Source organism: Pongo abelii, chromosome 8, assembly GCF_028885655.2.
Source record: "Pongo abelii isolate AG06213 chromosome 8, NHGRI_mPonAbe1-v2.0_pri, whole genome shotgun sequence".
Lineage (NCBI taxonomy): Eukaryota > Metazoa > Chordata > Mammalia > Primates > Hominidae > Pongo > Pongo abelii.
This window is the reverse complement of record NC_071993.2, coordinates 35,623,870-35,639,809: the sequence shown is the minus strand read 5'-3', so window position 1 is coordinate 35,639,809 and position 15,940 is coordinate 35,623,870. Positions and strand designations below refer to the sequence as shown.

The window sequence follows — 15,940 nt, the reverse complement described above, 5'->3', positions numbered from 1 at the left end:
AGGCTGGAGTGCAGTGGTGCAATCACGGTGCACTGCAACCTCGACCTGCCGGGCTCAAGTGATCCTCCCACCTCAGCCTCCCAAGTAGCTGGGACCACAGGCACATGCCACCACACTCGGCTAATCTTTGTATGTTTTGTAGAGACAAGGTTTTGCCATGTTGCCCAGGCTGGTCTCAAACTCCTGAGCTTAAGCAATCCACCTGCCTCTGCCTCCCAAAGTGCTGGGATTAGAGGTGTGAGCCACCGTGCTTTATTTTCTTTATAACTTACTATCTTTTTAGGATTTTGTAACCTGTGTATGCTACCATGCTATCCCATGTCTGTTCACTTTTTTAAAAAACCTTTTTGAGTATAAATGATGACAGGTGCTTCCACCTATATTATTTTGTTTAATCTTCAGGTAATCCTGTTTGATAGGCAATGCTTCTCTTTTTCATAGGTGAGGAAACTAAATGAGACTTTTCCAGGAGTTACTGTTGTAAACTGCAGAACCTGAATTTAAATGCCAGTCAAATCCATGGATGTTATAAGTATGGCCTCTCTATATATGTATATAGCCTCTAAAATAAGTAGAAATAACTTCATTTCATACATAAAGAATAGTTTTTCCTGACCTTTTAGAATAACAGTTTGTTTCTAGTTAAATAATGTATGATAAACACGTCATATTTTTCTTAAGATACTTATTTAAGATGATGTAAACACGGTTAAGGAATTTGTCTTGGCACATAGCTGATTCATGACAAAGGGTATTTGTGAATTTATTATTTTACATTCACATGTACTATTACAGAACATTTATTTCAGAGTGTATATATACTTAACTTGTTGTTATCAGTTCATTTTGTTGAGCTATGTACTAGAAAAGGATAATTATTTACCTCTTAATTTTTGGTTCCAAGAATAAATTCTTGGTTGAGCAAGGTCAAAGTCAAGATGCGAACTTTAAAAACACTAGTCCTTGGCCGGGCACGGTGGCTCACGCCTATAATCCCAGCACTTTGGGAGGCTGAGGTGGGTGGATCACCTGAGGTCAGGAGTTCAAGACCAGCCTGACCAACATAGAGAAACCCTGTCTCTACTAAAAATACAAAAAATTAGCCAGGTGTAGTGGCATGCGCCTGTAGTCCCAGCTACTCGGGAGGCTGAGGCAGGAGAATTGCTTGAACCCAGGAGTTGGAGGTTGCAGTGAGCCAAGATCGTGCCATTGCACTCCAGCCTGGGCGTCCAGAGCAAAACTTGGTCTCAAAAAAATAAATAAATAAAAATACTGGTCCTAAGGGCTGTTGCAGATGGGCCATAGCGAAATGAGTGGAAATTAATATGGAGACCCACTAGTAGAAGATTGCTGTGTTCTTGAAGCGTATCAAAGCCAAAGCAATTAAATTAGGCAATCCTTTGAAATATATGGCCCCATAGGCTAGAATTCATTAAAGGTAGGATTTACTGATGGGGAAGAATGATAATTTTCATAAGGAATGGCTGTACTACCTACGAAATCGTAAGAGATTTTTTTTTTTTCTTCCCCTGGCCCCTATCCACAACCCAGGAAATTCCTCTTCGTTTTATCATCTAGCAAACAGGTACTGGTGCCAGGGCATTACGCTGGGTACAAGATATGCAGTGATGAGCAGAAAAGATGCTGTCTGTGCTTACATGGAGCTTCTGGTCTTTAACAATCAGTCAGAACTGTGTCATTCCAGATGTGGTAAGTGCTTGTGAAGGAAATCCTGACTACTCAGGAGGATTTCATAAGAGAGGTTAATGGGTGGAGAATGAAGGTGGGAGAGTACATTCTAAATGGAAGTGACAGCAAAGATCCTAAGATAAGAGGCAGCCAGAACCTGGAAATCGAAAAGACCAGTGTGGCTGAATTAGGTGCATTTTAAGCAAAGAGTGATTTGGTTATATTCACATTTTTAAAAGATGATGGTAATGTTTTCACAACTTGGCTAGTCAGTGTGTGAATGTTCATTTTGTTAACATGCTTTATGGTGTACATATTTATATATTATTTTGCTTTGGCGTTTGTGAACTATGTCATAATATTTGTTTTTTTTTTTTTTGAAACAGAGTCTTGCTTTGTTGCCCAGGCTGGAGTGCGGTGGCACGATCTCAGCTCACTGCAGTCTTCGCCTCCCAGGTTCAAGTGACCCTCCCGCCTCAGCCCCCCTAGTAGCTGGGATTACGGGCACGCACCACCATGCCCGGCTAATTTTCGTGTTTTTAATAGAGACGGGGTTTCACCATGTTGGCCAGGCTGGTCTCAAACTCCTGACCTCAGGTGATCCACTCGCCTCGGCCTCCCAAAGTGCTGGGATTACAGGTGTGAGCCACCGCCCCCGGCCAATATTTGTAAATTTTAAGGGAAAATGCATTGGAAGAAATTAGGCGGTCTGGGCAGAAGTAATTTTTTTTTTTTTTTTTTTTTGAGACAGTCTCGCTCTGTTGCCCAGGATGGAGTGCAGTGGTGCCATCTCGGCTCACTGCAAACTCTGCCTCCCAGGTTCAAGCAATTCTCATGCCTCAGCCTCCCAAGTAGCTGGGATTACAGGTGCATGACCACGCTCGGCTAATTTTTGTATTTTTAGTAGAGTTGGGGTTTCATCATGTTGACCAGGCAGCTCTCGAACCCCTGACCTCAAGCAATCTGCCTGCCTCAGCCTCCCAAAGTGCTGGGATTACAGGCGTGAGCCACCGTGCCTGGCTCAGGAGTGATCCTAATGACAGTGGCTACTTCCAGAGGGATCAAGTGGATGAACCGGAGTGACTTATGGATTGTGACAGGGTGAGTAGGGGAATGGATGAGTCAATGATGGCAACCTAGATTTTTGGCTTTACAACTAATGCCATTTAGCGAGTTAGGGGGATCCTAGAAGCCCGAATGGAGAAGGAAGTTAGTAGGCTTGGTTTTAGACAGTGTGCACTTAATGTGCTTTTGAGATGTCCAAGTGCAGCATGTGGTTGGTCGTAAAGGCTGAAAGTTCACCGTGCACATGTTCCCATCCTGATTCTTAGAAACCAATCTGTAGAAGCTGTTTGAACCATTCTCCTTTCTCTGACCCTAGCCCATGAGTCAACACTTTTCAGGTTCATTGTGACTAGAGAATAACAAACATTTACTACCACACGAATATGTTGCAGACATGTTAAGTCATAAAAGCAGGAATGAAGAGGAATGAGATTTTTCCTTTAGTTATTTATACATTAATACATTCTAGGATTTGCCTTCCTGTGTTTCAGTGAGTGGTCTTGTCACCCCCGCTTTGAGATGAGGACACATTTACAGAAGTGGGGTCATTGAGCCCAAAGTGAACCTGCTGGAGTCTCACTCTGTCACCAGGCTGGAGTGCAGTGACGCGATCTTGGCTCACTGCAGCCTCCACCTCCAGGTTCAAGTGATTCTCCTGCCTCTGCCTCCCGAGTAGCTGGGACTACAGGCATGCATCACCACACCCAGATAATTTTTTTGTATTTTTCTTAGAGAGGCCAGGATGGTCTCGATCTCTTAACCTCGTGATCCACCCGCCTTGGCCTCCCAAAGTGCTAGGATTACAGGCATGAGCCACCGTGCCCGGCCGGTTCTTTCTTATATTCATAAATCTTTGCCCACTACTGCTTTGGCACTGCACTCCTGGCAAGCTTAAAAGGAATCATCAGCAAAGGAAGAGATCTTTGGGAACTAACTTGTGGAAAAGAATTTGAATAACAAAGGGCGGTATTAGATGTTTTGTTATCGTTTTCTTTTTCTCCATTGTTAGTAACTTGCTATTTATAGTTCTAGTAATTGAAGAATTGTAGACTGTGTTGAAGTTTGCAGCCCTGGGTAAGGAGTAAACTTAGTGGATTGCTATTTTTATACTTGGATGGCCAGGCTGATATTTTCCTTGGAGGAACTTTGGTGTTGCAGAAAAAAGATGAAAATTTTCTGTGACTTTCATAAGCAGCGCTGTTCAGGTATCAGCTAGCTTATGGGGTTGTCCCTAGCTCAGTACTCAGTCCTATGCAGAGAGCCTCAGCATTCTTAAGTGGATGGTTTTCAGGTTGTTTGTCTTCTAGGGGAAAAAACAGATATGATAAGCTCAGATCTACTTTTAGCAGAAACAAAGCTGGTCTAGTGGCCGGGCGCAGTGGCTCACACCTATAATCTCAGCACTTTGGGAGGCTGAGGTGGGCAGATCATTTGAGGTCAGGAGTTCGAGACCAGCCTGGCCAACGTGGTGAAACCCAGTCTCTACTAAAAATACAAAAATTAGCTGGGTGTGGCACACACTTGTAGTCCCAGCTAGTTGGGAGTCCGAGGCATGAGAATTGCTTCAATGCAGTAGGTAGAGGCTGCAGTGAGCTGAGATCCTGCCACTGTGCTCCAGCCAGGATGATGACAGAGCCATCTCAAACACACACACACACACACACACACACACACACACACACACACACACAAACACAAAAACAAAAAACAAAAAACAAAAGAACGCTGGTCTAGTTTTGGCCTGAGGAGGTCAATGATGCGGGAGAGGTATGGTGATGTTAAAGGAAACTTGCCAAATGCAAATCAATGCAGTGCTACAAAGTAGATATCTGAGACACCTTGTTTAAATTGTACATTTTATTGTTTTTGTTTTTTGAAACGGAGTCTCACTTTGTCGTCCGGGCTGGAGTACAGTGGCGCAGTCTCAGCTTGCTGCTCCCTCCACCTCCTGGGTTCAAGCAATTCTCTTGCCTCAGCCTCCAAGTAGCTGGGATTACAGACGTGTGCTACCACGCCCAGCTAATTTTTTTTTTTGAGATGAAGTTTCGCTCTTGTTGCCCAGGCTGAAGTGCAATGGCGTGATCTTGGCTCACTGCAACCTCCACCTCCCAGGTTCAAGTGATTCTCCTGCCTTAGCCTCCCGAGTAGCTGGGGTTACAGGCATGCGCCACCATGCCTGGCTAATTTTGTATTTTTAATAGAGACAGGGTTTCTCCATGTTGGTCAACCTGGTCTCGAACTCCCGACCTCAGGTGATCCACCTGCCTCAGCCTCCCAAAGTGTTGGGATTACAGGCTGAGCCACCACACCCGTCCTAGATTGTATTTTTTAAAATAATCGTCTCTAACTGTTGACAGCCAAGAAAGATGAAGACCTGCAGCCACTTGGTAATGGTAAATTGGAAATACATGGTGTCAGCAGTCAGGAAGGTGCATGTGCCTTCACTTGTAAATTACTTACTTGGCTCTGGTTTGGGCCGCCATCTCCACTGCTCCGTAAAGCAGGGAAGAGAGCTACTCAAATTAAGGAAAAGGCTTCCGTAGCCAGCCACCACTACTTTTCTGAACTATTTCTGGCATTTGGCCTCCAAGTCTAAATGGAGTGAGCCAGTTTGCATTTCTTGGGCGGTTGCACCGTTAGTGGGGGTCAACCTTAGCTCTCCAAAAGTCAGATCAGGCTCACTGCTGACCCAGTAGTAATTAAAATCCAATCTAATTAGATCTGAAAGTTCTGACAGCAAATGGAAGTCCGTGAATCAACCAATGTGGGATTCTTTAGGAAGGAGAGATGAAGGGAAGGGTCAGAAAGCCAGCTCATTTTGATCCCTGCTAGACCATCAAACCCACCAGGGACTTTTATAGATAAAAGGGCAAGTATGTGGCCAACCGAGGAATCTCCTGGGATGCAGCAGAACACAGTATTATAGTGCTGTGGTTTCCAAAAAATACACTTGAAAAATACAAGTGTAATGTGAAGTGCAACGTGAACTCAAAATTAGGGTATTTGCAGTGGGTGTGAATGTTCATTTTTATGAAAATCATCTAATACCCTGTGTGTTCGAGTTTTCCAGAGAAACAGAACCCACGGGAGATATATATATATACACACACACACACACACATACACACACACACACGCACACACACAGTTGTCTCTCAGTATACCTGGGGGATTGCTGCCAGGACCCCTCACAGATACAAAAATCCACAGATGCTCAAGTCCCTTATACAAAATGATGTAGTATTTGCATAGAACCTATGCACATTTTTCTGTATGCTTTAAATCATCTCTAGATTACTTATAATCTCTAACACCAGGCAAAGGCTATGTAAGTAGTTGTTATACTGTGTCACTTAGGAAATTATAAGAAGAAAAAAGTCTGTACATGTTCAGTATAGATGCAACTATTCTTTTCTTTCTTTTTTTCAAATGTTTTTGATCTGTGGTTGGTTGAATCCATGAATGTGGAACCCATGAATACAGGGGGCTGACTGTATATGTAAAATGAAATTTATTTATTTTTATTTATTTATTTATTTTTGAGACGGCGTTTCACTCTTATGGCCCAGACTGGAGTGCAGTAGCGCAATCTCAGCTCACTGCAGCCTCCACCTCCAGGGTTCAAGTGATTCTCCTGCCTCAGCCTCAGCCTCCAGAGTGGCTGGGTTTACAGGTGTGCGCCACCACACCTGGCTAATTTTTTGTATTTCTAATAGAGACGAGGTTCCACCATGTTGGCCAGGCTGGTCTCGAACTCCTGACCTCAAGTGATCTGCCCACCTCGGCCTCCCAAAGTGCTGGGATTATAGGCGTGAGCCACCGTGCCCAGCCCAAAATGAGATTTATTATAAGGAATTGATTCACAAGATATTGGTGGTTGACCAATCCCACAATCTGCTGTCTGCTAGCTAGAGACCCAGGAAAGCCAATGGCATGAATTCCATTCTGAGTCTGAAGGCCTGAGAAGGAGGAGTGCTAATGGCATAACTCACATTCCAAGATAAAGAGACTGATGTCTCAGCTCAAGCACTCAAGTAAAGAGACAGAATTCAACCTTCTTTCACCTTTTTCTTCTACTTGGGCCCTCAAAAGGTTGAATTATGCCTACCCATATTGGAGAGGACAATCTACTTTACTCAGTCCACTGATTCAAATGCTAATCTTTTCTAGAACCTCCTCACAGACACACCCAGAAATAATGTTTAAGCAGATATCTAGGCATCCTGAGGGCCAGTAAAGTTGACACGTAAAATTAACCATCACAAGTCCACCTCTTGTCAACTTCGCACCTGCATGCCTCCCTGTAAAACATATTTAATCTCCAAATGAAAACAGTAACAGGCTGGACATGGTGGCTCATGCCTGTAATCCCAGCACTTTGGGAGGCCAAGGAGGGCGGATCATTTGAGGTCAGGAGTTTGAGACCAGCTTGACCAACATAGTGACACCTTGTCTCTACTAAAAATACAAAAAATTAGCCAGGTGTGGTGGCACACACCTGTAATCCCAGCTACTCAGGAGGCTGAGACAGGAGAATTGCTTGAACTCAGGAGGTGGAGGTTGCAATGAACCGAGATCATGCCACTGTACTCCAGCCTGGGTGAGAGAGTGAGACTCCTCAAAACAAACAAACAAAAAAGTCAATAACAAGGTCATAGTTCCACCTAACATGATACAACTAACTATCGTATATGCAACTGAAAACGCACCAATCCCTTCCCCAAAAGAGGAGGTAAAATCCTTCAGTGGTGTTTATTCTTCTCTTGATAGTCCATAACTTAAATACTATGGTGTAAAATTAATAAATACTGTGATATAAAGTCCATATATCTTATGTTATATGATAAGGGAATAAGAGATGAAAAATAGAAACACAAACATTCATAACAAGATGAGGAGGAAATAGGATAATTACAGTCCTTGTTTTTATAACTGGTCACATGGCCATAGCTGATATTTGTAACCACCTTGTTTCTCCTACCCACTGTATATTCCCTTTGCAGCTGGTTGTAGCTCTTCATCTGGTGGGATGACCCAAACCTTTATTTCTGAAGAGTCTAGGCCATTAATAGTCCTGCCTGAATTGGGTTGTTATAGTTTTTCATTGACCCTAATCATAGGTGGTACCAAGAGACAACCTTAAGGGATCTCCTGTAATCCAGATATACTCTTCCTGATCTTCACTGTGGAGTAGTTGTCCAATTTCCTCCTGGTATTCAGGATCGGTTACCCCAGCCATCACAGGAACTCCCTTCTTTGCCTGTTGATTCAGAGCCATGAGGAGCTCAAAATGGCTGGGGACACTCTTAACTTCCAGTTCAATGAAATCATTGCTGTGTTTCCTGGTTGAAGCATTCCTCCCTCTGGAACTAAGACCTCTAGGTCACCAGAGCATAAGGTCACAGGGCCAGGAAGCAAGATTTTGCTAATGGGTTACCAGGGGTAATAGTGAACAATGACACTCTCACTTTCACCCTTTGATTCCTGGACCTGTGAGTCCTGCCTGGGTGGAAAGGCTGATACCTCTGTGAGGAGAGAGGTTGATACCAATAGGGGTGTAGAGACCTCTTCCACTGGCAAAAAGACTCATCAGAATTTAGGGGCTCAGTGCCCCCTGCTTTGTCAGGATCTCGACACACATCCCCACCTCAACTGAGAAGATACCATTCTTTCTCGATCAATGCTCTCACTTTAATAGTGGGCACTCTGCAAGGCCAGGAGTACAACTTGCAATGAAATTCAGCGAGACACAGGGTGAAATTCTGTGTTTGATTTTCAGCAATCTCAGCCCTGCAGCTATAGGGAATAAGGGTGAGAAGGCACCCTTATCTATGAAGCAGAGCAAGTGAGCCCTCACCAGACACAGAATTGGCTGCTGCCTTGATCCTGGACTTCCCAGCCTCTAGAACTGTAAGAAATAAATTTCTGTTGTTTATAAATTATGCAGCCTAAGGTATTTTGTTATAGTAATCTGAGCTAGTCAAGACAATCTTCCTCCAGCCTTGCCCATCTCAGTTGATGGCAACTCCTTCCTTCCAGTTTATCAGGCCAAAACCCCTGGAGTTTTTCTTTCCTCATGTCTTTTTTTTTTTTTTTTTGGATGGAGTCTCTCTGTGTCACCCAAGCTGGAGTGCAAGGCCTCTTCGGGTTCAAGTGTTCTCCTGCCTGAGCTTCCCAAGTAGCTGGGACTATAGGCACACGCCACTGCACCCGGCTAATTTTTGTATTTTTAGTAGAGACGGGGTTTCACCATGTTGGCCAGACTGGTCTGGAGCTCCTGACCTCAGATGATCCGCCTGCCTTGGCCTCCCAAAGTGCTGGGATTACAGGCATGAGCCACCGCGCCTGGCCCTTACTCATGTCTTTCACACTCTACATGTAATTCATCTTGAAGTCCTGTTGACTCTACTTTCATTTTCTAATTTTTTCAAGAGACTATGTTGCCCAGGCTGGTCTTGGACTCCCAGACTCAAGCAATCCTCCCACCTTGGCCTCCCAGAGTGCTGGGATTACTGGCATGAGCCATCATGCCTGGCCAGCTCTACTTTCAGAACATATTCAGCACCTGGCAGACAGGTCCCGCCAGAGACAATGACGGTAGGCCAGCAGAATAGCAGATGTGTGTAAAGCAGTAGGCTGCCAGATCAATATATCAGGATGACTAGAGGCAAGGGATGTTCAGCAGGGTGGACAAGCAGAAGGTGCCATCAGGAAGGAAGTCCACAGTTACCAGAGCCCCAGCTACTGAGCCTGGAATGGGCAAGCCAGGCCCAGGGCTGGAGGAACTGAAGCACCAGGGAGGTTTCCATGACAGAGATCTAAGTGGAAGAAGCAAGGCAGATGTCTAGTTCACCCAACTGGGGCCTGAAGGTCTCCGAAGCAGGAGGAAATTCATGCATCATCGATGGGCACCAAACAAGCCTGAATGAGCAGGGCTGGGCTATGGGCCTCTTACCCCAAAGCAGGGAATGGATCCAGAGACTAGAATGGAGCAATGCCTGCAAAGGAAGTCAGCAGGTCCCAGGGTGGGGAGACTGGGGGAAGCTGAGCTGGCAGTCAAGCTGACTTGCCACCATTCAAACAAGAAATGCCACAGGATCCTGCTTCTGAAGCACTCGGCTCCCAAACAAAAAGCATGGAAGACAGTTGGGTGACTATAGTGAGGACCTACAGATGGTACTTCCTGGGTCTTGTGTCTCCTGGGCTCCAGGAGGATGGAGGTTGACTTGAGTCTTAAAGGCTTAAACTTTCGCACACCGAAAAACCCGCTTCCCAGCAGCCTGACAGCAAGTTCTCTGACCTCTGTAGGAACTTTTCTGGTATTTAAGTCATTATCACCTCCCAAAGTTGCCTCTTTAGTGGACTCTGCGTTGTGGTCCCTCCCTCTGTCTTTCCTGGTCTTCCCCAGCTCTGTGCGTTGCACTCCATTCCCCAGACCCACGTGTTCTGCCACACCTCTCACCAGCCCCTAGGTACTTTAACACATAGGAATATCTGTTGTTGCTACATATCCCTACGTCAAATTTTTTTGTCTTTTTTCTTTTTTTTTGAGACAGTCTCACTCTGTCGCCCAGGATGGAGGGCAGTGGTGCAATCTCAGCTCACTGTAATCTCCACCTCCCAGGTTCAAGCGATTCTCCTGCCTCAGCCTCCTGAATAGCTAGGACTGCAGGTGTGTGCCACCACACCTGGCTAATTTTGTACTTTTAGTAGAGATGGAGTTTCACCATGTTGGCCAGGCTGGTCTTGAACTCCTGGCCTCAGGTGATCTGCCTTCCTTGGCCTCCCAAAGGGTTGGGATTACAGGTGTAAGCCACGGCACCTGGCCTCAAAAATGTGTTTTCTAATACTATTTTGACAACAATCTTTCAATGTTGTTGGTTTCCTTTATAATCCTGGGTATTTTATTTCAAGCATTGAAAAATGTTACTGTGAGAAGAAGTTCAGAGATTCCAGAATGCCACGTGCTCTGCCACAGCTCTCACGGCAGGACACCACAGGCCTCGTGCATCCTGGGCTGTGTGAAGCAACCTCAAGCCACAGTGTTCCTCATGCTTCTCCTTCTTGCCTAATCCTCCTGTTTTATTGGCTGAGTCGACCAGCTGGGCTTTAACCAAGAGTCTACTCCCTTAGTTCCTTTTTCTTTCTTCTTTTTTTACAGACAAGGTCTCGCTCTGTCACCCAGGCTGGAGTACAGTGGTACCATCACAGATGACTGCAGCCTCAAGCTCCTGGGCTCAAACAGTCCTCCCACCTCAGCCTCCCGAGTAGCTGGGACTACAGGCACACACCACCATGCCCTGGCTAATTTTTTTTATAGAGATGGGGTCTCCCTATGTTTCCCAGGCAGGTCTCGAACTCCTGGCCTCAAGAGATCCTCCTGCCTCAGCTTCTTAACATGCTGGGATTATAAGTATTAAATCAAATTTAGCCTAAAGCTACCTCCTTACATATTTTAAGTTCGACCTAAAGGTTTCTCTGTACATTGCGGACTATAAGCTAAATGAAATTGTAAACAGACTGTAGCCTACTCTTGTGCCAATCACCAAGTTTTGGCCAATCAAATGTGGTCAACTCTTCCAACCATGTTCTAATAAGGCAAATGCTAAGCTATAACCAATCCAGCTGTTTTTGCACCTCTCTTCCATTTTCTGTATGTCACCTTCCTTTTTCTGCCCATAAATCTTCTACCACGTGGCTGCGCTGGAGTCTCTGAGCCTACTCTGGCTCAGGAGATGGCCCAATATGCCAGTCATTCTTTGCTCAATTAAACTCCTTTAAATTTAATTTGACTAAAATCAAATTTTAATTTTTTTTTTTTAACTACAGGTTTGAGCCAGTGAACCTAGCCCCTTAGTTTCTATTCAGTGACCTAGCTTCCTGCCAGTACCGGGGGCCTCGTCCTGGTGATGGAAGGCTGGTACCATGCATTCTCTTTTTTGCCTGCTGCCCTCCACATTCCCCACCACCAGCTGTGATGGTCATTTGAGGAAGGATCTTTGGAAAGCTTCCTAGCATCCTTTGCCCTGCCTGCTGGAGTGGAGTGCCTGGTCCCAGTGATTGCCCCAAATGGTGCTGAGTTTATTACATCCTCTGACACTAGGCTTTGAGCTGCCTAGAAGCCCTGTCTAGAATCAGACTCTTATCTGCGTTGTTTGTTTGTTTGTTTGTTTCCATTCTCTGGTTGTACTACTTCTCCACAGACCTTTTCCCTACCTAGTTCTCCTCATGCCTCATGCCCAGGACCACCCTTTGGTTCTAGTCTAGTTCTCTGGAGCAGCAGGGAAGACATGTAATTCCCCTGCTATATGGTAATTATTCATAGCTTTTTCCCTGCAAGCTCAACATTCCTCCTTTATGATAGTTTCTAAGTCATTTTCTGCAGCAGTGCATACACTTCTGCTCCCTGAAGTCCTGCTGGAAGGGCCACTTGTTAGACCCAGACAAATTGTTCACATGCTTACTGCTTAAAAGGCTCATGACTTGTCCCTAATGACTAGAAGCAAAGGAAGAAGCTGTTTTAAGGGGAGAGTCTGCTTTTGAATCCAGCCCCCACTTATGTTTTGGCTTAAATGAAATAGCTTCTTTCTTCATGCACATCAGAAATACCCAGGAAACCACCTCAGTTCTCTGGGTTAGAGTATAAATGTTCTAGGTGTTTCCTCTCTGAGCCAAATAAAAGGAATCCCCGGAATTCCTAGAGGAATTTGATACATAAGAGTTAACACATGCTACCCTGCTTTTTCCAGATGAAAGAGGACGGAGGGCATCTTCCTCCCTGACACCAGGCTGGAATCGCTTGGGCGATTAGCAGGCAGGTTGCCAGCATCTACGCCACTGTGAATCGAAGGGTCTGGAAAAATCTCGACCAAGACACTTTCCGAGCACCACCCTTACCTCAGTGTCTAAGATTTCTCTATTCAAGATTCCCATGGGCTTAAGGTGTCAGAGTTCCTGGTCATCGTGCAAACTGGTTTTCTGGAAGGGCTCTCGTTTCTGAATGCCTCTGCTTTTTCCCCCAGAAGATGCAAGTCACCTTTCTGTCACCCTCAAGGGGCCAGGTCCCAAGTCCTGAGCTCCGGTTGGGAGGAGCTCTGAAAGAGGAAGGGTCAGCCTGGGAGACTGGGCAGAGGCTCCTAGTGTGGGGAAAAGGCAGGAGCGCTGGGAGGCAGCTGCATTTGGAATACAGATTCCCCCACCTGTGGCAATCTCTGTCTCCCTCTGGTGGTTTAAGCTCTCAAAATTACAGGTATTCTTTGTAAGTAACTCATACATTCCAGTACCGGGGTGAGTTTTTACTCTTTTGGCTCATGTCATTTTCTCCCAGCAGCTAGGGGTCTCTGCATTTTGTTCTGTTGTCATGGCAACTGGTACTCTGCAAGCTTTGGGAGCTGAAGCTGTAGAGCTGGCTCGTTAGGGAGGCTGCCTTCTCTCTCCAGCTCAATGGGGAACTGTAGACATTTGGAAGATGAATCATTTTAGTCCATTGAATAGCTTGCCGAGGTGACCCTGAGCAAGCTCCTTCACATCTCTTAATGAACAAAAACTATAGTGTTGTGAAGATTGTATGAGATAACTTATCTGAAGTTCCTAGCGCCATGCCTGACATACTATTTTAAGTGTTTGATAAATAATATTTGCCTTCCCATTGATTCAGACTCTACAGGCAGCAATAAAAAAATACTGCTCTAAATATTTCTCTTTTTCTCTCTGCAGCCTTTCATGGAAGTTGCCATGGTTCTGCATCCCTAAACCAATGAGACACAATGACAAGTTTCTCTTCCTACATCTATTTCAACCACCAGCTTAACTCCCCTTCCTGAGTGCAGCTAAAGCTGTGGCCATCAGGCAGGTGAAGCTTGGTGCCTCCTGTTCAACCAACAGGAATGACTGAGGCAGGATGGCGGTGGGACCAGCAGTAAGAAGCTCAGAGCAATGACCAGAGCTCCCTTTCTGGGGAGAGCTGGGCTGGAGAAAAATCTATGCACTGCTGATCTCCTAAGGAGAGAGCTTCAGGGATGAAAAGATGGTGTCCCACAGGCCTGAGGCTGCACAGATCTAGCTTTTGCCATTGAGGACAGCAGGGACAGTAAAGCTTCCCAGATCCCCTTTCAACCTGCCAGCTGGCATGTCACCTACCATAGAGGAAGCCAATCCTAGACCTTGTACTACTTGAGAGATTGCAAAAATATCCTGTTACCTGGGTCTGGACCCCAATGATAAATAGACTCATGAGTGAGCTAAGGAAAGGAACTGGCCCTTCTAAAAGGAACCGGCCCAAGGAAAAGCAGGAATCTATGAAGGCATTCAATAACTTAGACCAAAAAGGAACAAGAAGGTAAAATTGAATATTTGGGTGATGGTTACACTAAAAGCCTAGATTTCCCCACTGCAAGATACATCTATGTAACAAAACTGCACTTGTACCCCTTAAATTTATATACTAAAATAAAATAAAATAGAAGAGATTCTTTTTTTTTTTTTTGAGACGGAATCTCACTCTGTTGCCCAGGCCTGGAGTGCAGTGGTGCGATCTTGGCTCACTGCAACCTCCTCCTCCCGGGTTCAAGCAATTCTCCCACCTCAGCCTCCCTAGTAGCCGAGACTACAGGCGCTTGCCATCATGCCCAGCTAATTTTTGTATTTTTAGTAGAGACAGGGTTTCACCATGTTGGCCAGGCTGGTCGAACTCCTGACCTCAAGTGATCCACCTGCTTCAGCCTCCCAAAGTGCTGGGATTACAATTGTGAGCCACTGTGCTCAGCCAAAATAGAAGAGATTCTATTACAGCATAAAATACTTTGTGGAAATAAGAAACAAGGCCGGGCGCGGTAGCTCACGCCTGTAATCCCAGCACTTTGGGAGGCCGAGGTGGGCGGATCATGAGGTCAGGAGATCGAGACCATCCTGGCCAACATGGTGAAACCCCGTTTCTATTAAAAGTACAAAAATTAGCCGGGCGTGGTGGCACGCGCCTGTAGTCCCAGCTACTCAGGAGGCTGAGGTGGGAGAATCACTTGAACCCAGGAGGCAGAGGTTGCAGTGAGCCGAGATCTTGCCACTGCACTCCAGCCTGGGCGACAGAGCGAGACTCTGTCTCAAAAAAAAGAAAAAGAAATAAGAAACACAAGTTTTTCATTTTAAATTTCAGTTGATGACTGAAGAAGAGGATAGTTGCAGCCTAAATTAGTGGCCCAGAAGATTCAGTGAGAGAAAAATCTCAAAATATAAAACAAAATTACAAGCAGATGGAAATATTGAAGAAACTGACAAAGTATTTGAAGTCTGGATTCAGACAATCTTACATGTAAACAATAAAATACCTAGAAAGGTTTTTTAAAAAGAAAAGTAGAAGAGAAGCTATAATTAAACCAAACCAATAATAATAATAATAAATCATACATACTAAAAAGAAATTGAGTATTCGAAGTGAAAGAATTCACCAAATTCCAATCTGGATTAATAAAACACTTAAGGAATATCCTGGTGAGCTGGGCGCGGTGGCTCATGCCTGTAATCCCAGCACTTTGGCCAGGCTAGTCTTGAACTCCTGACCTAAAGTGATCCACCTGCCTCAGCCTCCCTCAGTGCTGAGATTACAGGCGTGAGCCACTGTGCTCAGCCTATATAACCGTTAAGGTAAAAGAAATATATTCAAAATTACACAAGATTTAGAAAATAAATCCTACACCTACTTCTGTTTGATGAAAATATTCCAGAAGAACTCTAATCAAATAAGTAAATCAGAAAGAAGACCACAAGATTGCCGTGACGAGTAATGAGTGTGTGTGTGTGTGTGTGTGTGTGTGTGTGTTGCAATACTGGGTAAGGGAGCAGAAGGATAGTTACAGCATTCTTAAGATTTTATCTTACCGGTCAAGGAATGGAGTGTCTTGGTGAACAGAAATATTTCATACTGTGCTTTTGTTTTTCTTTTCACAGGTAATAGTAGAGAAATATTTGTTTATGTGTATCCAGTATAGAATGGAATCATTAGTGATATGGAAAATTACATAAGAACTTTGCATTTTTCAGGTCTGTTAAGGAATGACAGAATGACACACCCATTCCTTGCTCCATCCCCCTTCTGATTTCCACATCCATACACTGGAAATTCTTGATTTCTTTAGCCAAGGACACAGAAGCTTAATAAATTAAAGATATCATGCAGGACTAAAAAATATGT

At 44.8% G+C, this 15,940-nt stretch overlaps 1 long non-coding RNA gene across 1 annotated transcript; it reads left to right on the top strand.

Moving 5' to 3' along the window:
* The first annotated feature begins 1,072 nt into the window (after positions 1–1,072).
* On the top strand, positions 1,073–14,222 carry LOC129048427 (uncharacterized). Its single transcript, XR_010141399.1, has 3 exons — positions 1,073–1,710; positions 2,076–2,790; positions 13,471–14,222. It is a non-coding gene; the product is annotated as an uncharacterized LOC129048427 (long non-coding RNA).
* The last annotated feature ends 1,718 nt before the right edge of the window (positions 14,223–15,940 follow it).